General features: G+C 23.7%; 1 protein-coding gene across 3 annotated transcripts in view; it reads right to left on the reverse strand.

Moving 5' to 3' along the window:
* Window positions 1–3217: 3217 nt before the first annotated feature.
* LOC117171805 (inward rectifier potassium channel 2-like) overlaps window positions 3218–21461 on the reverse strand; it is a 184735-nt gene continuing 166491 nt past the window's right edge. For all 3 annotated transcript variants that reach the window (XM_033359422.1, XM_033359423.1, XM_033359425.1), the window contains one exon: window positions 3218–3656. The gene's annotated coding sequence lies outside the window, so the exon portion shown is untranslated. The remainder of the gene's footprint in view (window positions 3657–21461) is intronic.

Below are 21461 nucleotides of genomic sequence, written 5' to 3' on the forward strand. Positions count from 1 at the left end.
GTAGCTTGTCAAAATGATTATAATTCAGGAAACTCATGATTTTAGGAAATATGATAATCTATCTGCAGGTCTATAAACAAATGTTCTATTTTTCAATTTTAATTACTTTCAACGGAGCTAACTATAATTCGGGAATTTTATTATTTGAGATTTTTATTATTCGGGAATTTTATTATCTGGAAATTTTATTATTTCGGAATTTTCAGATTCAGGAATTTTATTATTCGAGAATTTTCCAATTCAGGAATTTTATTACTCAGAAATTTGATTAATCGATAATTTTATTAACCAGGAATTTTATTATTCAGGGATTTTTCAATTCGGAAATTTAATTATTTGGGAATTTTATTAATCGGGAATTTTGAAATTTTGAAATTTTTATTAATCGGAAATTTGATTATTAGGTAATTTTATTATTTGGGAATTTGATTCTTCAGCGATTTTTAAATTCAGAAATTTTATTATTCGGGAATTTTTCAATTCGAAAATTTGTATTAATCGGGAATTTTAATATTTTGGAATTTTATTATTCGGGAATTTTTCAATTCGGGTATTTCATTACAGCGAAATTTGATTATTCGGTAATTTTATTAATGGGGAATTTTATTATTCAGGGATTTTTCAATTTGGAAATTTAATTACTCGGGGATTTTATTAATCGATATTCAGGGATTTTTCAGTTTGGAAATTTAATCATTCGGGAATTTTATTATTTGAGATTTTTATTATCCGAGAATTTTATTATCTGGAAATTTTATTATTTCGGAATTTTCCGATTCAGGAATTTTATTATTCGAGAATTTTCCAATTCAGGAATTTTATTACTCAGAAATTTTATTAATCGGTAATTTTATTAAACAGGAATTTTATTATTCAGGGATTTTTCAATTCGGAAATTTAATTATTTGGGAATTTTATTAATCGGGAATTTTATTATTATTATATTATTATATTATTATTATTATTTTATTATTATTCAGAAAATTTTATTATTGGATAATTTTTTTAATCGCGAATTTAATTATTCAGGGATTTTATCATTTAGGTATATTATTATTCAAGAATTTTATCATTTAAAAATATTGCAACTCAGGAATTTTGCAATTCGGGAATTTGATTATTCAGCAATTATTTTCCAATTTGCAATTTTGATTAATTGGGAATTTTACTATTCGACAATTTTATTATTTGGAAATTTTATTGTTCGGGAATTTTCCACTTGGGTAATTTTATTATTTAGACAATTTTATTATTAGGCAATTTTTTAAATTGCGAATTTAATTATTCGGGAATTTTCCAAGTCGGAAATTTAATTATTTAGTAATTTTATTAATCATTTATTTATTTATTCGGGAATTCAATTATTCGGAAATTTTTTTATTCAGTAATTTTATTATTCGAGAATTCTACTATTCAGGAATTTTACAATTCAGGATTTTTATTATTCAAAAATTTTCCGATTTGGGAATTTTGTTACATGGACATTTTATTATTCGAGAATTCTATTATTCGGGAATTTTCCACTTGGGTAATTTTATTATTTAGAAATTTTTATTATTCCGTTATTTTTTTAATCGCAAATTTTATAATTCGGGAATTTTCCAAGTCAGAAATTTGATTATTTGGTAATTTTATTAATCGTTAATTTATTTATTCGGGAATTTTATCATTGGGGAATTTAATTATTCGTAAATTTTTTTATTCAGTAATTTTATTATTCGAGAATTCTACTATTCAGGAATTTTACAATTCAGGATTTTCATTATTCAAAAATTTTCCGATTTGGGAATTTTGTGACTCGGAAATTTTATTATTCGGTAATTTTATTATTCGGTAATTTTATTATTCGAGAATTCTAGTATTCGGAAATTTTCCACTTGCGTAATTTTATTATTTAGATAATTTTATTATTCGGTTATTTTTTTAATCGCGAACTTTATTATTCGGGAATTTGCCAAGTTGGAAATTTGATTATTTGGTAATTTTATTAATCGTTAATTGATTTATTCAGGAATTTAATTGTTCGGAAATTTTTTATTCAATAATTTTATTTTTCGAGAATTCTATTATTCGGGAATTTTCCATTTCAGGAGATTTATTATTCAAAAATTTTCCAGTTCGGGTACTTCATGACTCAGAAATTTTATTATTCAAGAATTTTATTAATCAGAAATTGTATTATTCAGGCATTTTTCGATTCGGGAATTTAATTATTCGGAACTTTTTTTATTCTGGAATTTTATTAATCGGGAATTTTCCAATTTAGGAATTTTATCATTCGAAATTTTTCCAATTCAGGTATTTTATGACTCGGAAATGTTATAATTTGGTAATTTTATTATTCGAGAATTCTATTATTCGGGAATTTTCCAATTCAGCAATTTCTTTATTCGAAAATTTTCCAATTCGGGTATTTTATTAGTCAGAAATTGTATTACTCGGTGATTTTATTAATCGGGAATTGTATTATTAAGGAATTTTTCAATTTGGGAATTTAATTATTCCGGAATTTTTCAATTCGGGAATTTAATTATTTCAGGAATTGAATTATTCGAGAATTTTTGTATTCAGTAATTTTATTATTCGAGAATTAATTCTACTATTCGGGAATTTTATTATTTTGGAATTTTCCAAGCCGGGAATTTTATTAATCGGGAATTTTTCAATTCGATAAATTTATTACTCGGGAATTTTATAACATGGGAATTTTATTATTCGGGCATTTTATTATTGGGGAATTTTATTAATCTGAAAATTGTTAATACAGGAATCTAATTATTCGGGAATTTTATTATTTGGGAATTTTCCAATTCGGTAATTTTATGAATTGGGAATTTTATTTTTCGGAATCTTTAATTCGTCCCAAATTCTCCTTAAAATTATTCTTTAAACTTGATCAATTTAAATTTTAAACCAATGTTTAATTATTAACGCCTTTAATTGTAAATTGTTAAAATCTTAATTCTAAAAAGTGTTTAAAAAAGTACCGAATCTAAAAATATTGATGAAATATTTTTTCCAAACTTGGAAGAACGTCATTGAGTTTATTTTTGGAAAAACGAGGTCAATAACATTGGGTGTTCTGAACTCGATTGAATAATTAATTGACACCTACCTTGTGGAATCTGTTCTTCCAACGCCTCCAATGCTGCTACTTTGGGTGTTAACCCTCACCAGAGTAACATTTCTTGGGTAGTTGGGTAGACCAGAAAGAGAATTTTTTTGACCCAGTAAAGGTGATTCTGCCCTTGGTGGATATTGTAAATTATTTTCAATTTCGACCTCCCTTTCCTCTTCCTCTTCGATAGTCCCTGGTAGACGGAAGAGCTTTTGTGGCTCCTCCATTCCACACTTTTCTCACCCAATCACTTCGCTCGATTTCCTTTTTTGCATTTTGAAAATTTGTTTTTTTTTTTTCGTTTTTTCTTTTAATTTTGACCCAAAAATGAGGGTGTTCCTTCTGATTTATATTTTTTACTGATCTCGGAATTTTAGTTGAAACTCTATTTTTTTTAACAACTAATTGGTGAGAATGAGCTTTGATTTTTGGAAATCACAGGGTAACGAAAGACCCTTTCCATTATGCCTGCCTTAACTATTTTTCGTGTCGATTTTACTCAGGTCCCATTTTTTGTGCACCAGTTACAGACTCGATTCTGTAAATCATAAAATTATATTCCTGTAATTTAAATTTTATTTAAATTTTTTTGGATTATCGAGATATTATGACAATTTTATTAGACGACGATTTGGGGGTGGGGGAAGGGGTTTAAAATATTAAGAAAGAAACATTTCCAATCAAAAACATTATAAATCAAAGTATGACTTTTCAACCGAATAGTACATTTTTCAACCAAAAAGATGAATTTTTATTTAAAAAAGATAACTTTTTAAATAAAAATGATATAATTGAATATTAAGTTTAATGAATACATTTTCCAAAAAGACTATTAATTTTCTACCCAAAAAGACCAATTTTCAACAAAGTACAAGAAGTTTAATGAGAATAGTTTAATTTGTAAACAAAAAGATAAGTTTTCAACTAAAAATAAACGACATTTAAAAAAAAATACTCAAATTTACAAGCAAGGAAAATAACTTATAACTGAAATGAACAATCTTCAATAAAAAATTAATTTCTTAACCAAAAATTGAATTTTAATTAAATTTTCTTTTGGACAAAAATAGCGAAATTATTAACTAGAACACAAAATAGTTTAATTTTATTCAAGTAATAAAATTTTTAACAAAAAATGAGTATAATTAATACAAGAGTAAACCAAGGGGATCAATTTTCTACGAAGAAAATTAATTTAATACTAAAAAAAGGTGCATTTTTAATAAAATAACATCAATTTTGAGGTAAAAAAAATTAATTTTCAACAAACAATAAACGTTACTTCAACGAAATAGTTGAATCAGCAATCAATGAAATAAATTTTGAACTAAAATAATCAATCTTTAACAAACAAACAAAAATATTTTAACTTAAATTCTGAAGCGTTAACCAACAAAATGGAATTATTACCAAAAGTGTTTAATTTTCAACCAAAGAAATAAATTTACAACTATAATGATAAATCTTTAACCAAAAAAGTGAATTTGGACCCAAGAATGGAATAATTAAATTTTTATTTAAAAAAGTTAATTTTCAAAAAAGAAAAAAAAAGAATCGTCAAACAAATAACTGTATCTTTAACCAAAAAAGATTTCAATTTTAAATAAAAAACAGTTGAATTCAACCAAAGATGAAGATAAAAATGTAATCCTAAATGTTTAATTTTAAAGCAAAAAACATACATTAAAAAATAAGTTAATTATCAACCAAATAGTTGAACTTTCTACAAAAATAGTTAGATTTTAAACAAGGTTTAAAATTACAACTAATAAATAATAAATTTACAACCAAAATCGTGCATCTTTATCTGAAAACATGAATTATTAACTAAAAATTTAAATTGTGAATTTAATTATTCAGGAATTTTATTATTCGGAAATTTAATTATTCGGGAATTTTCTTATTCAGTCATTTTATTATTCGGGAATTCTATTATTAGGGAATTTTCCAATTCAGGAATTTTATTATTCGAAAATTTTATAACTCGGAAATTTTATTAATCAGGAATTTTTCAATTCGGGAATTTAATTATTCGGAAATTTTTTTATTCGGTAATTTTATTATTCGAGAATTCTATTATTCGGGAATTTTCCACTTTGGTAATTGTATTCTTTAGAAAATTCAATTATTCATTAATTTTTTAAATTGCGAATTTAATTTTTCGGAAATTTTGCAAGTCGCAAATTTGATTATTTGGTGATTTTATTAATCTTCAATTCACTGATTCGGGAATTTTATCATTGAGGAATTTAATTATTCGGAAATTTTTTTATTAAGTAATATTATTATTCGAGATTTTTCTAATTTAGGAATTTTATTATTCGAAAATTTTCCAATTCGGGTATTTTATGACTCGGAAATTTTATTATTTGGTAATTTTATTAATCGGGAATGGTATTACTCAAGAAATTTTCAATTCGGGAATTTTATTAATTCAGGCTTTTAATTATTCGGGAATTTTTTTCTTCACTAATTTTATTATTCAAGAATTCTATTATTCGGGAAATTTCCAATTCGGGAATTTTATTATTCGAAGATCGGGAATTGTATTATTCAGAAATTTTTCAATTTGGGAATTTAATTATTCGGGAATTTCATTATTTGGGAATTTTCCAAGTCGGGAATTTTTCAATTCGAGAAATTTATTTTAAAGCATAAAACATAAATTAAAAAATAAGTTAATTATCAACCAAATAGTTCAAATTTCTACAAAAATAGTTCAATTTTAAACAAGGTTTAAAATTTCAACTAATAAATAATAGATTTACAACCAAAATCGTGCATATTTAACTGAAAATATGAATTTTTAACTAAATAGTTAAATTTGAAAAAGGGGATAGATTTTCAACAGCAAAAAACTAAAAAAATGAATATTTACCTAGAAAAGATAGATTTTTCAAGCCGAAAACATGAATTGAAAAAAGTTAATTTTCATCCAAATAGCTGAATTTAATTAATTAATTTAGTTGAATTAAAATTAACCATGAAGGACGACTTCGTAAAAAAAATGGTTGAATACCCGAAACAAAAAAAAAATTCTTCACAAAATAATTAAATCTTCAATAAAAAAAAATATTCAGCCAAAGAAATGAACTTTAAACTATAATGATGAAACTTCAACCAAACATATGAATTATTAACCAATTAGTTTAATATTCAACTAAAAAATATCAATTTCCAACACACTAAAAAAAAATTTTTTAACAAGAGTTCAATTTTCAACGAAGGTAACAACTTTACAATTAAAATTATGAATCATTAACCGAAAAGTAAGTTTTTAACAAAATTGATGAATTTTTAATGCAAAAGGTGAATTTTCAACAAAGAAGATGAATTTTTAGTCAGGAAAGACAAATATTTTTAAAAAACGCGACTTTTTAACTGGAAAATGTAAATTTTGAACCATAATTAAAATAGGTAAATTTGTAGTCGAAAAAAATTAATTTTTCAACAAAAAATTTAATAGTTTAATTCTTAGTTTCAAAAATTAATTTCTAAACCCAACAAAAACAACAACAAAATTTCAAATATATAATTCAATTTTCTACAAAAACAGTTACATTTTTAAAACAAAAGTCGAATTTTTAAGGGGAAGCTTGACATTTAAAGAAATTAGTTGAATTTTCAAAAAATAATTACTTTATTAAATTACAGAAATGTACGTTTGTAAAACTTACTTGTTATAACACAATTTCTTTTATAAAAATCATTTCATTAAGCTTCCATGTTTACTTAATTAACATAATTCAGAAGCAGGATAAGTAAAAAGTAGGATAGTTTATAAAATCGTAGTAAACTTTTTTTTCGTGGGCGGATCAAAAAAATCTGGTATAATCTTAGAATGGGGGAGGGGGGAAGTGTCAACATTAAGAAAAAAACTTTACATAATTTGTAGATAAGCCCTTAAGATTAAGATATAATTTATTGCAATTTTCCAAAAAAGGGCTGTGTTAATGATTGTAAAAAATTTCAATAAATTATCAACAAATTTTCATAAAATTAGGCTATAACTGCTCTATAATTGCTTTATCCATATATTTTGCATAATATTTTACTTGTGACACGATCATATGTGACGTGGAACGAAAAAACAAGCTCTGGATTAAAAAACCAATTTTCCAGTTTTTATTGTTTTTCAAATAATGAAGATTTTCCCTATCGAATAAAAAAATCCCTATTGTTCTTTTCTCTGCCTTCCTTTCACTTTGATTCGCTTTTTCTCACATATGATAATTAAATTTGTAATTACTTGTCCAGTAATTTCAAGATTCAATGATAAAAAAATCTTTTGTGTGAATTTATTCATTCATAATGTAGAATTCAAATAGGGAAATAGAATTTTAAAACAGAATTTTTTTTTGAGGGAAGGATAAAATTTTCCGAAATTTGTGCATCAACAGGTAGCATTGCCACCAACATATAGGAGAAAAATCAACACCTTTCAGATGCTCGAGTCTAATAGGACGATTTTTGCGATTCTTTTTTTTTCAAATTTTTTAGTTCCCTTTTTTTGTGGAAAATTATTTTTCACTGAAATTGGCAGTGAATCGTTCGTATTTTCGGTTTAATTCCCGTTTCGCGAGAATCGCACGGACACGCGTCGCTCTCACAACTGCTTGAAATTCGCGCGGAGGTTCGAGATTGTGCCAATGAATAGTATGGCATTTGACTCTTATGGCGGGGGAAGCATATAATATATAGTGCATAAATGTTCACCTGAATCAGAATGCCCAACGGTACTATAAATGATGAATGACCTTGAAAAAATATTCCTCTTTCAGGGCTCGGATCGTGCGACTTTTTCTACTTTTTTCTACTTTTTTCGACTTTTTTCGACTTTTTGCGACTTTTAGTGACTTCAACAAAAATGCGTTCGAAAATTCATGAATTCTTAGTTACAACAATAATTTTTTAACCATAACTAAATGACCCTTTAACAAAATAATTAAATTTGCAAACAAAGAAATTAATTTTTTAATCAAACAATGTATCTTCAAAAAAATAATTGATTTTTAACTAAAGCAATTTATTTTTAACCAAAGAATGAATTTTTAACCAAAGAATGAATTTTTAACCAAGAAGATTAATTTGATACAATAAACCAATTTTTTTAAATTTATAAAGTTTCAATGAAACTGTTACGTTTTCAACTAAAAAAAATATAAATTTTCAAATAGAGAAGATCAGTTTTAAAGAAAAAATGGATCAGTTCAAATATTCTAATAAAAAAATTAATTGTCATCCAAATTTTTTGAAATTAAACAGTGTATATTAAAAAAAAAGTTTTTTAACTAAAGCCATTAATTTTTAACCAAAGAATGAATTTTCAACCAAGAAGATTAATTTGAAACAATAAACTAATTTTTTTAAATACATAAATTTTCAATGAAACTGTTAAGCTTTCAACTAAAAAAAAAAATAAAATTTCAAATAGAGAAGATTAGTTTCAAAGAAAAAATGGATTAGTTCAAATATTCTGATAAAAAAATTAATTGTCATCCAAATTTTTTGAAATTAAATAGTGTATATTAAAAAAATGGTTTTTTAACTAAAGCCATTAATTTTTAACCAAAGAATGAATTTTCAACCAAGAAGATTAATTTTATACAAAAAAACTAATTTTTTTAAATACACAAGTTTTCAACGAAACTGTTAAATTTTCAAATTAAAAAGTATGTATTTTCCACCAGAGAAGATCATTTTTCAAGAAAAAATCTATTAGTTCAAATATTCTGATAAAAAAATTAATGGTCATCCAAATTTTCTGAAATTAAATAGTGTATATTAAAAAAAAATTGATTTTCAACTAAAGCAATTAATTTTTAACCAAAGAATGAATTTTTAACCAAGAAGATTAATTTGAAACAATAAACTAATTTTTTTAAATACATAAATTTTCAATGAAGCTGTTAAGCTTTCAATTAAAAAAAACAAAAAATTTCAAATAGAGAACATTAGTTTTAAAGAAAAAATGGATTAGTTCAAATATTCTGATAAAAAAATTAATTGTCATCCAAATTTTCTGAAATTAAATAGTGTATATTAAAAAAAAATTGATTTTCAACTAAAGCAATTAATTTTTAACCAAAGAATGAATTTTTAACCAAGAAGATTAATTTGAAACAATAAACTAATTTTTTTAATACATAAATTTTCATTGAAGCTCTTAAGCTTTCAATTAAAAAAAAAACATAAAATTTCAAATAGAGAAGATTAGTTTTAAAGAAAAAATGGATTAGTTCAAATATTCTAGTAAAAAAACTAATTGTCATCCAAATTTTTTGAAATTAAATAGTGTATATTAAAAAAAAAGTTTTTTAACTAAAGCCATTAATTTTTAACCAAAGAATGAATTTTCAACCAAGAAGGTTAATTTGAAACAATAAACTAATTTTTTTAAATACATAAATTTTCAATGAAACTGTTAAGCTTTCAACTAAAAAAAAAAAATAAAATTTCAAATAGAGAAGATTAGTTTTAAAGAAAAAATGGATTAGTTCAAATATTCTGATAAAAAAATTAATTGTCATCCAAATTTTTTGAAATTAAATAGTGTATATTAAAAAAATGGTTTTTAACTAAAGCCATTAATTTTAAGCCAAAGAATGAATTTTCAACCAAGAAGATTAATTTTATACAAAAAAACTAATTTTTTTAAATACACAAGTTTTCAACGAAACTGTTAAATTTTCAAATTAAAAAGTATGTATTTTCCACCAGAGAAGATCATTTTTCAAGAAAAAATGTATTAGTTCAAATATTCTGATAAAAAAATTAATTGTCATCCAAATTTTCTGAAATTAAATAGTGTATATTAAAAAAAAATTGATTTTCAACTAAAGCAATTAATTTTTAACCAAAGAATGAATTTTTAACCAAGAAGATTAATTTGATACCATAAACCAATTTTTTTAAATTTATAAAGTTTCAATGAAACTGTTACGTTTTCAACTAAAAAAAATATAAATTTTCAAATAGAGAAAATCATTTTTCAAGAAAAAATGTATTAGTTCAAATATTCTGATAAAAAAATTAATTGTCATCCAAATTTCTGAAATTAAATAGTGTATATTAAAAAAAAATTGGTTTTCAACTAAAGCAATTAATTTTTAACCAAAGAATGAATTTTTAACCAAGAAGATTAATTTGATACTATAAACCAATTTTTTTAAATTTATAAAGTTTCAATGAAACTGTTACGTTTTCAACTAAAAAAAATATAAATTTTCAAATAGAGAAAATCATTTTTCAAGAAAAAATGTATTAGTTCAAATATTCTGATAAAAAAATTAATTGTCATCCAAATTTCTGAAATTAAATAGTGTATATTAAAAAAAAATTGGTTTTCAACTAAAGCAATTAATTTTTAACCAAAGAATGAATTTTTAACCAAGAAGATTAATTTGAAACAATAGACTAATTTTTTTAAATACATAAATTTTCAATGAAGCTGTTAAGCTTTCAATTAAAAAAAACATAAAATTTCAAATAGAGAAGATTAGTTTTAAAGAAAAAATGGATTAGTTCAAATATTCTGATAAAAAAATTAATTTTCATCCAAATTTTCTGAAATAAAATAGTGTATATTAAAAAAAAAAAGATTTTTAACTAAAGCCATTAATTTTTAACCAAAGAATCAATTTTCAACCAAGAAGATTAATTTGATACAATAAACTAATTTTTTTAAATACATAATTTTCAACTAAACTGTTAAGTTTTCAAATAAAAAAAATATAAATTTTCAAATAGAGAATATCAGTTTTAAAGAAAAAATGGATTAGTTCAAATATTCTGATAAAAAAATTGTCATCCAAATTTTCTGAAATTAAATAGTGTATATTAAAAAAAAATGATTTTCAACCAAAGCAATTAATTTTTAACCAAAGAATCAATTTTCAGATAAAAAAATGAAATTCGCAATCCAGAAATATGAATTTTTAATAAAAAAGTTAACTTTCAACTAAGGAAGATAAATTGCCAACAAAGAAATTTAATTTTCGACCAGAAAAGACGAATTTTTAAGCAAATAAGAAAAAGGTGAATTTTTATTCAAGACGATGAATTTGCTCTAAAAAAGAGAAATGCGCACCAAATTGTTAGATTTTTAACTAAAAAAGATAAATTTTAATCTGGAAGTGAAATATTTTAGTTTTCAGTTAGACAAATTAATTTTCAACGAAAAAACATTGAATTTTCAGCAGAATAGTTATTTTTTGAACCTAAAAGATAAATTTACAATAAAGAAAATATATTTAAAAACTAAAAGATGAATTGTCAAATAATTACAATAATTTTATACCAAAGTAAATATGCATTTTTAAACCAATGAAATAAATTTTTAACACAAATGTCTAATATTTAACCAAAGAAATGAGTTTTCAACAATGAAAATTAATAACTAAGAAAGATAAACTTTTAACAAGGGAATTTAATTTTCTACCAGAAAATACGAATTTTAAACTAAATACGGAAAAAGGTGAATTTTTATTTAAGATGATGAATTTTCTCTAAAGAAAAACGAATTTTTAACCAAATTGTTTAATTTTAAACAAACAAACATTGCATTTTCAACAGAATAGTTATCTTTTGAACCTAAAAGATGAATTTACAATGTAAAAAAATTAGATTTTAATTAAAATGGTGGATTTTCGCCCATAAAAATGAATTTTTAATCCAGTAGGTGGTTCAATTTCTAGCTAAAAAGATTAATTTTGAACTTTGAACATTAATCCTGTACAAAAATAAAGTCAACGAAATAGATGAATCTTCTACTAAAAAATATAATTTTTTGCGTGAAAATGGAATATTTAAACATTCGTTTAAAGAATATATTTTAAACCAATAATAAAAGACATTTTAACAGAATAGTTAAATTTGCAACCAAAGAAATGCATTTTTAATTAATAAGATGAATTTTTAGCCAAAAAGATAAATATTCAAACAATAAAAATTATTTTGTACCAAAAAGAGGAATTTTTCACTCAATAATGTAAATTGTTTTTTAACTAAAAATGAAGTAGTTAAATTGTGAGCTAAAAGAAGAACTTTTAAACCACAAATAAAGGACATTTCAACAAAATAGTTTCATTTTCAACTAATGAAGAGAATCATTAAATAATCATTAACGTTTGAAATTAAACAATAGAATTTTTTTGTGTTTTAAAATCAACAGTGTTGTTGAAAATTCAACCATTTGTTTGAAAATTAAACTATTTGGTTTAAAATTTTTTTTTTTTTTGAAAATTCATATTTTCATTTTGATTATTTAACATTTTTTATACAAATGTTCTTTACTACCTGTAAATTCTTTCGTGGTTGAAACTTCAATTATTTTGTTTGAAAGTAATTCTTTTGAATAAACTAACTATCTTTTTATGAAAACTTAACTATTTTGATGAAATGTCGATTATTTTTAGTGTAAAATTTATCCTTGTTAGTAGAAAATTTGTATGTTTTGTTTGAATTTTTTTTTATGGAAAATTAATGTTCCTGATTAAAATTTTATATTTGCAGTTGAAAGATAAGCTATTTGCTCAAAAATAATTTTTTTGTTAATTTAACTGTTTAGTTAAAAATTCATCTTTTTTATTGAAAATTATATTTTTTTGTTGAAAATTCGCTTTTCAGGTTGAGGATACAACTTACTTTTGAAAAGTTCTATTTTTTGTTGAAAATTCAACTATTAGGCCAAAAATTAAATTACTGTTGGGTTGCATTTTTTTTTTAATTCAACTATTTGATTGACAATTAATTCGTCTGTCTTCATTGAATTTTGTTGTTGCGAATTTTAGATTTGTTAGAAAATTCAATTACATGGAAGAAGGCTAAGCCACTTTATTAAAAAATGATTTTATTTTAAATTTATAATAATTTAACTATTCCATTCAAAAACTCATTATTTTTGTTACAAAATTATTTTTTCAACTAAAATATGACCATTTCATTTTTGGCTAAATATTTATTTTTTTTTTTAAATTGAACATTAAAATACTTGGGTAAAAGTTGAACATGCAACTTCCATTTTTCTTTAAATTGATCGATCTTAGTTAAAAATTCGTATTTATTTGTAGAAAAATAATATTTTTGTTGAAAAAATCCCTCTTGTTTGGTAGAAACTGCAATTTTTTGGTAGGATATTAACTTTTTTGTTAAAAATTCATATTTTTGGGTTGAAAGAACAACATTTTTACAAAAAAATGGTCGCTTGGCTTGAAAATTCAACAATATAGGTGACATTCTTTTCTGCGTTGACTGCAAAATATTTTTTCCTGGAAAATTCATCTTTTTGGTTATTAAATCTGAAAGTTAAATTATTTTGTGTAAATTCGTCTTTTTCTTACAAAGCTAATATTTGTAATTATAAAATTGAAAAATTAGGGAAAAAATTTAACAGTTTTGTTGAAAATTCCTACTTTTGAATAAAAGATTCATATTTATAGCAGAAAAGTCATCTTTCTTGGTTAAAAACTCCTTTTCTTTTGTCTTTATGATTTAAAATTAAAGTCTTGTTTGCTTCACATATCAACTACTACGTTTTTAACTTAAAATTCTTTTTCTTTGCATAAAATTAATCTTTTTGGTTTAAAATTTAATTTTTTTGTGGATTTTTATTGTTTTTGTTTGAAAAGTCATCTTTTTTGTGTGAACATTTATCTTTCTCTGATCAACATTTTTTGTTGGCACCTTTTTTTTTCTAGAACGTGGCAGTCAAATTTTGTGTCTACAAATTCATCTTCCTCTGTTTAAAATTAATTATTTGTCAAAAATCTAAGTTTCTTTTGGAAAATTCTTTTTTTTGGTTTGCAGATTTGACTATTTAATTAAAAATTCATCTATTTTGTTGAAAATTTTTTTTTGCTTTTCGCTTAAATCATTTAGTTTATATTTTTTTCCTCTGCTCTTTTTAGCCGGATGCAATTTTCTAAAACCCAGTGAAGTGAAATCGTCTGGCTGTAAATGTACTCATGTTGAAGGATTCAAATAATAAATTTAAAAAAATATAAATGATAAATTGTTGTGTTTAAATTGACAGATTGATTCTAAGTCCACTTTAGTAAAAGAAACATTTCCACAGACCCATTCCCAGTGAATTGGATTAGTCTGGCGATACATGTAGTATTTTAAAGGACTCAAATGATAAATATAAATAAATATAAATAATTAATTGTTGTGTTTAAATTCATAGATTAATTCTAAGTCCACACTAGTGAAAAAAAAATTAAATGGCTTTCATCCAGTGAATTGTAAGGGTCTGGCAGTATATGTACACATGGTGAAGGACCTCAGCACTACCGGACGCAAATTTACGAGTCTAACAAGACAATAATAATAATAACAGTTTGTAGCAGCCCTGGAAAGTTTTTTTTCGTTTTTTATGTGTTCTGGAAGAATTAATTTTTATTTAACATAACGCTACCTTTGCATAATTTCTGTGCTTAAACAATTAGCAAAGCCTTTTTTTTTTACTTTCTATTACAGAACGAGTGCTATTTCTGTAGATGCTGAACCCAACAAGAAATATTACCGTAAGTATATATCTCGCGTGAATTCTGACTCACGTATTCATTACCCAGTGATTTTCTGAAGTACTACACAAATTTTTATTATGAACATATATTCCGGTTTTGTATCGCGTGTCGTGATCCTTAACGTCCACAACGTCACACGATCTCCTATCACGCACATCTATTTTATTAATCCTGTTCTTCATTTTCCATTTTCATCATCTTATTCTAAAAATTATGTCTAATGCGATTTCTCAAAAATGGCAATCATTTTACTAAGGAAAATTTACCTTTTTCAAGCAGACGTTTCTTTGGAATGATTAAATAACCAGTGTGGAAATAACCTCATTTGGCCCTATTACAAGTCGGGCACTAATCGGGGGCTAGTCAAAAGTTGTCAAAATTTCAGCCGGGGCCTGGTCAGTGGTTGGTCAAGGGTTAGTCGGGCCTTTTTGTTCACTAATGATTTTTTAAATTCTAAAACACTAAGAATATATTTAACAATAATTTTACACCGTTTGTGGAGAAAAGATTTATTTATGTTAAATTCATCTCAAATATACTTAATAAATAATTATTGAGTTAATAATTTTTATACGAAAATCAACTTTTTATAGAAAAAAATATCAAAATCTTCAAAAAGACGTAATCTTATTTTTTTGTGGTATTTTTTAGAAAATTGCGAATTTCTAGGAACATTTATAAATAACTTTGTATGGAATCTCACGTAGTTGAAATTTGAAAGAGAAAAAGTTGTTGATTAATCAGTGAAGAGCAGTATCCTAGTATTAAACTATTAAGCACGGTACAGTTCAGATTTTGCTACCACCTTCATTTGAGTCTTCTGGTTCTGGACTGGTAGCTTTAAATAAAATCCGCAAGGGCGCGACGTGCCGCCTCTCGCGCAACAGAAATGACGCGTCGAGTATTTAAGAGAGCAGTCCGCACGTAACGAAGCATAATTACCTGGAGCAGAGACTACTGTGACCAAAATGGCGGTTCCTTCAGAACGAAGCTCTTCCATTTCTGCCTTCCAGCTGAAGTTTTTGTTTTTTAAATTAATCTTCCACAATTTTTTTGGGAATTTTAGTTATATAAATTTATGTATTTTTAGGCGTAGGATATGTTTCCTATTAAATCTTGGGTAAATTTGAGCACTTTTAAATATTTCAAAAAAGTTTATGGAGATTTCTGTAAATAATAAGTATTTTTACAAACTTGCAGGGGATGTTCCACAAATTTTGGGGAGCTTAGTTAATATTCCACGTGGCGGATGTATTATCATATGACGCCTACTAGTACCCGATCAGGCCCCGACTAGGATAAGTCGGGTCACTTGACTAGCCCCCGACTAATCTACCGTGACGCTATTGGTCGGGGGCTAGACAGATGACCCGACTAGCCCCCGACTTTAAGTAGGGTCTAATGGTCAGGAAATAGACTAGTTCCCCATTTGAATTTCTACACGGGAACTGTTGTGGTAAAGGTAATCAACCTTTAAATTTATAATAAATAAAAAGTAAGCAGTTAGTGAAAATAAATTTTTGAAAAGGTTATTAGAATTAGCCAGAATGTTAAAACAAAACAAAAAGTTTTTTATTCAATAATATCTTGAATTTATTAATAAAATAAAAATGAATTTATTTACTTTTGATTCAACAAATGCATTGATTAAGAAGGTCCAAAAACTCATTGAAAATTTTTATTTTCGAAATTTCATGCATATCGCCCGGAAATTCGCTTGAATAATGCTAGAAAATTGAAGTTTTGTCAAAGATGTTCCACTTTTTATCCAATTTTTAATTATAGTAAGTTAATGTTTGATTTGATTCAGCAAGAATAATTGTTTAACCAAGTTATTATGGTTTATAGCTCTCTTCATCTGTACTAATACTAGATAGTTGTGGTTTTTTCCTAAAATATTTTAAAAAATTCCACTTTTCAATTAGTGTCAAGTAATAATGAATTCAAGTTTACAGAACTGATTATTTAAACAATTTATTTAATTGCTAATAATATTGTCTTTGCTTAAAGGTAGAAAGTTGTGTTTTTTCGGAAGTTTTTTACTTTTAAAAATTATAATTAAGTTATTTTTATTTATTTTATTTTATTACATTATTAATTTACATTAAATTTTTAAAAATTAAAAAAATGGATTTATCATTGTGTGGATTCTGACAAGTTTCTAGGCGATATGCATGAAAATTCGAAGAAGAAAAAATATTTGGACCAACCTAATTTGCAGTCTCCACATGCTTTCCATTATTTCGAATATATCAAAATATAAAATTTGCGAAAATATAAAATTTCCGAAATATAAAAGTCCTGACTTCAAAAATTTTCGAATAATGAAATTTCCGGCAAAAAATTTCCGAATTATAAAATATCCGATATTGAAAAATTCCTGACATTATAAAATTATCGAATTTAAACAATTAAATAAATTTCTATTCAATCGTATATATTAAATCATTAAAAATATTAAATAAAAATAATTTATTAAGAAAATTTTTTAACTCTAAATTTTCGAATAAAATTTTAAATAGAAAATTACCGAAATCTAAAAATACCTTATTTGAAAATTCCCGAATGATAATTTGAACAATTAAAAAAATTTTGTTTAATCAATATAATTTAATTATTAAAAATACAATCATAAAATATTTTGATCAAAGAAAATTTTTTTACAGTCTTCTTGAATTATGATTTGAATATTAGATTATTTTATTCTTAGTAAATAAAAAATATTTGATTAAAAATTAGTTTTTAAATTGTTTAAATTCAGGAATTTTTTTATTTCGGGAATTTTACTGTGTCGGATATTGTGTCATTCGGGATTTTTATATTTTGGTAATTTTATTATGCCGGGAATTATCAGACGTCCCATTTTTATTACAAGAGCAGTAATTTAAATAAAAGACTATAAACATTTTCAAACAAAAATCGTACATTAAGAATTTTTTTCAATTATTATCATTTTAAATTTAAACATTAATTTTAAAAAATACATAGAACATTTAACAAATGTTTTTGAAAATATTTTTGAAATCATTTTCAATTTGGTTAAAAAATTAATTTTATTAAACAGAAATCATTTTAAATTTACCCAAAAATCTTAGAACTTTTTTTTCTGAAAATCTTTCAAAATCCTTGAAAACATTCAACGTTTCATTTCAAGATCTTAAAAAATCTACATTTTTGTTTTTTTATGACAACTTTTAAAATTCTTAATAATTTTTGAAATTATTTCAAAATTTACAAATACTTTTTAAAATGATTTCAGTTTTAGCTAAAATTTAATCTTTTTGAATTAAAATGTTATTATTTGGATAAAAATGTTCTTTTTTGTTGAAAATTTAAGTGTTTTGTAGAAAATTGAACTTTTTTTCTTGAATATTCCGCAATTTGGTTACATTTTTTTCTTTCTTGACTGAGTAATATTTTGGTTGAAAATTCGTATCTTTTCGTGAAAAATTATTCTTGTTGGTTGAAAGATCATTTTTTTGAGTTTAAAATTGAAATAATTTTGTAGAAAATTAAATTATTTAGTTAAAGGTTCAGTTTGGACATAAGAATCTTTCTCAGAGGAAAATTTCTCTTTTCAGTTTGATAAAAGTAATCTTGAAAAATAAATAGTCACTCAACATTTTTATTTGGTATAAAAAATGATTTTCCCCTCCAAATTATAATTTGGTTGAAATATTTTTTCTTTCTTGACTGGGAAATATTTTTTTGGAAATAAATTTAACTTTATTGTTCAAAAAGTTTTTTTTTTTTTGCTTCAAAGTAAAATTATTTCGTTGCAGATTCATATTTTTTTTTGTTGAAAAAGAATTTTTTTAAATTCGTCTTTTCGGGCTGAAAATTTAACTCTTTCAGTATTAAACATGATAACTATTATTTCAGTTTTTAAAATAAAATGTTTGTGTTTTTTTCATAAATCCAGTCAAAGCAATTTTTTAGCTTACTCCTGAAATTCCAAGTAAAGTTTTAACAATTTGTTAATATTTCAAAGAATCTTGATATTAATATTAATTTTTGAGTTTCAATCGAGGTTATAACTAGATAGTTTATGAATTAACTGATACAAAAAATATATTTTCATTCTCATATATATACAATTCAAATGCATATTCATAGAGTATGATCGAAAGTGGATTTCCTGCCATTTGACTTTTATAATTTTAAATTACAAAGCAAAATTTTTTTTATTCAGTGTTACCACACATGAATTGTGTCACGAATAGACACATTATAAACTTTCTAAATGTACTATTACTCATTTGAGATCAGTTTTTTGAAGGTCCCGAATCTTGCAAAGACCTAATTTAATTTCCAATTGAGAATATTGCCCGAAGCAATAGATTTGACCAATGTTTAATTGAACTTTTATCACACACTAGAATCATCAATCTTCCGCTAATTAAATAATTTTTAATAAAAATAACAATTTTTAAAGCATTATATTTTTTAGTTTATTTAATTATTTGTTATAAAGGTGATAAAAATATAATTTCTCAAAGATTCTTGAAAAAAATACAAATATTGAGTTCAAAAAGACGAAAAGATTTTTAAAGATTCAGATTATATATCAAATCAAAATTTCACCAATAAAAAATTTACTTTTCAACGAAATAGCTGAATTTTCAAACGAAAAAGACATTATTTATACTAAATGTTTAGAATTTTCAACGGTCTTGAAACCTTTAAAAGTTTTTAAAAAGCTTCGACATTTTTATTCGAAAACTTTAAAGATTTACATTTTGTTGTTAATGTTTTGAAATCTTTTTAAATTTTTAATTATTTTTTAAGCCTCTAAGCTTTCTGAATATCTTTTGAAATGGTTCCAATTTTCGCTACTTTTTTCTTTAAATTTTTTTAAATAATAAATATTGCCTATAAATCTGCCAGATTATTTTATTTTTAAATTTTGGAAATCTTTTTAAATTCTCTTGAAAAATAAATTTCTTTAAGTAAAAAATTATTATGTATTTTTCTAAGAATGTCATGCATTTTTTTATTTTCTTGGAACCCAATAAGAATTCCTTAAAAGGTTCGAATTTTAATTTCGAAATTTTGAAAAATCTACATTCTGTTTTGACTTTCGAAAATTTGTTTCAACACTTTTAAATATCTTTTAAAATGATTCTAATCTTTCATAAAATTTTTCAAAATGAAAAGAATGAAAAAGTACCCTAAAATTGCCAAGCTTTGTCATTTAAAAAATTTGTTTATATCTTTTTCAATTTGTTCTCAAAAATAATATTTTTAAATAAAAAGAAAATTTGAAATGCTCTCAGGAATCTTCAAAAACAAATTTATTGTCATACAACCTTTCAAAATTATATAATTTTTATTACTTTTAACACTAACAAACTCTATAAATATCATCTAAAAAATTTTAATTTGTTTTGTTTTTTATATATTTTTTAAATATGAAAATTGAATTTAAATCTTTCAGGTTATTTTGGAGATATTTTTTAATTCGCTTAAAATATTCACTTTTCATCAGAAAACATTTAAGAGGTTTAAACTTTAATATGGTAATCATAAAATAAATAAAAAATTGCTCAAAATTTTCCACCACACTTTTTAGAAATATTTGTAAATATTTTTCAATTTACTCTCAAAAATAATTTTTAAAAATTAAAAGCCATTTTGAAATGTTCTCAGGAATCTTAAAAAATTGTGTTCTCTTGAAATCTTTCAAAATTTTTAAAAAGCTTCTCAATTTTTATCTGAAAACCTCAAAGAATTGCATTTTGTTTTTGTTCTACATTTTTTGAAATCCTTTCAAATTTCTTTTAAATCTGTTAAAATGCTTCGAATTTTTGTTTTTTTTATTTCTACAAACTTAAAAAAATTTCCTTATAATCCACTAGAATCTTTTATTTTAAATCTTGAATTTTTTAAAATTTTCTTTGAAAAATGATTCTTTTAAATAAAAATCATTTTAATATTTCCGTGGGTACTTTTATTTCCAAATCTTGAAAAATTTACATTTTTTTGAAGTTTTCCGAAATACTTTAGAATTTAAAATTATTTTTGAATTTTGTTCAAAGCTTCGAAATATCTTTTAAAATGATTCTAATTTTTCCTATAATTTTTTAAAATAAAAAAACATTTTCTAAATTGCTTAGGAATCTTAAAAAATGATTTTACCCACTTGATACCTGTCAAAATCCTTAGAAGGCTTCTTTTTAAGAATATTCAAAAATCTATTTTTTTTTTTAAATATGTCAAAGGTGTCAAAAAATTAAAAAAATCCTTTTTCCTTTTTTTAGATTCCTTTTTTGACATATTTGGAAACCTCCAAACCTTAAAATAAGTCTTTTAAAATAAAACCAAAATAATTAAAATATTTTCCAGAAATCGTATTGTAAGTATTTCCTGACTCAGAATTTTTAAGAAAAGAAGAAAAATCAAATAGGTCGTCTTGTAATCACAAAAATGTCCTTCAATCTTATGAAATAACTCAACCGGAAATATTGTCGCAAGCGGACGGAGCTTAGCAATTTTAGTAAACTATTCTCTTGAAATTGTTGCAAATATTTCATTGATTTTATTGTTGTCAAATTATTTTGTAAAAACATTGCAAAAATTATTTTAAAAATTCCACCTGGATGAAAATATAATATTGCACATTTGATACTTTCAGATTCCGCGTAAAACGATCTTTGTGGTTTCAGGCAAGTAGCAAGGTTTTCGGTTTTCAGTTTCACGGGAGAAATAAGAAGATTAACCCTTAAACGGCCAAAACGCCACTACCGGTACACTGATTTTCAACGGCCAATAACTAAGACTATTCGACACTAGAAAAAATTGAGACACATATATTT

This window comes from Belonocnema kinseyi, chromosome 4, assembly GCF_010883055.1.
Source record: "Belonocnema kinseyi isolate 2016_QV_RU_SX_M_011 chromosome 4, B_treatae_v1, whole genome shotgun sequence".
NCBI classification, from domain to species: domain Eukaryota; kingdom Metazoa; phylum Arthropoda; class Insecta; order Hymenoptera; family Cynipidae; genus Belonocnema; species Belonocnema kinseyi.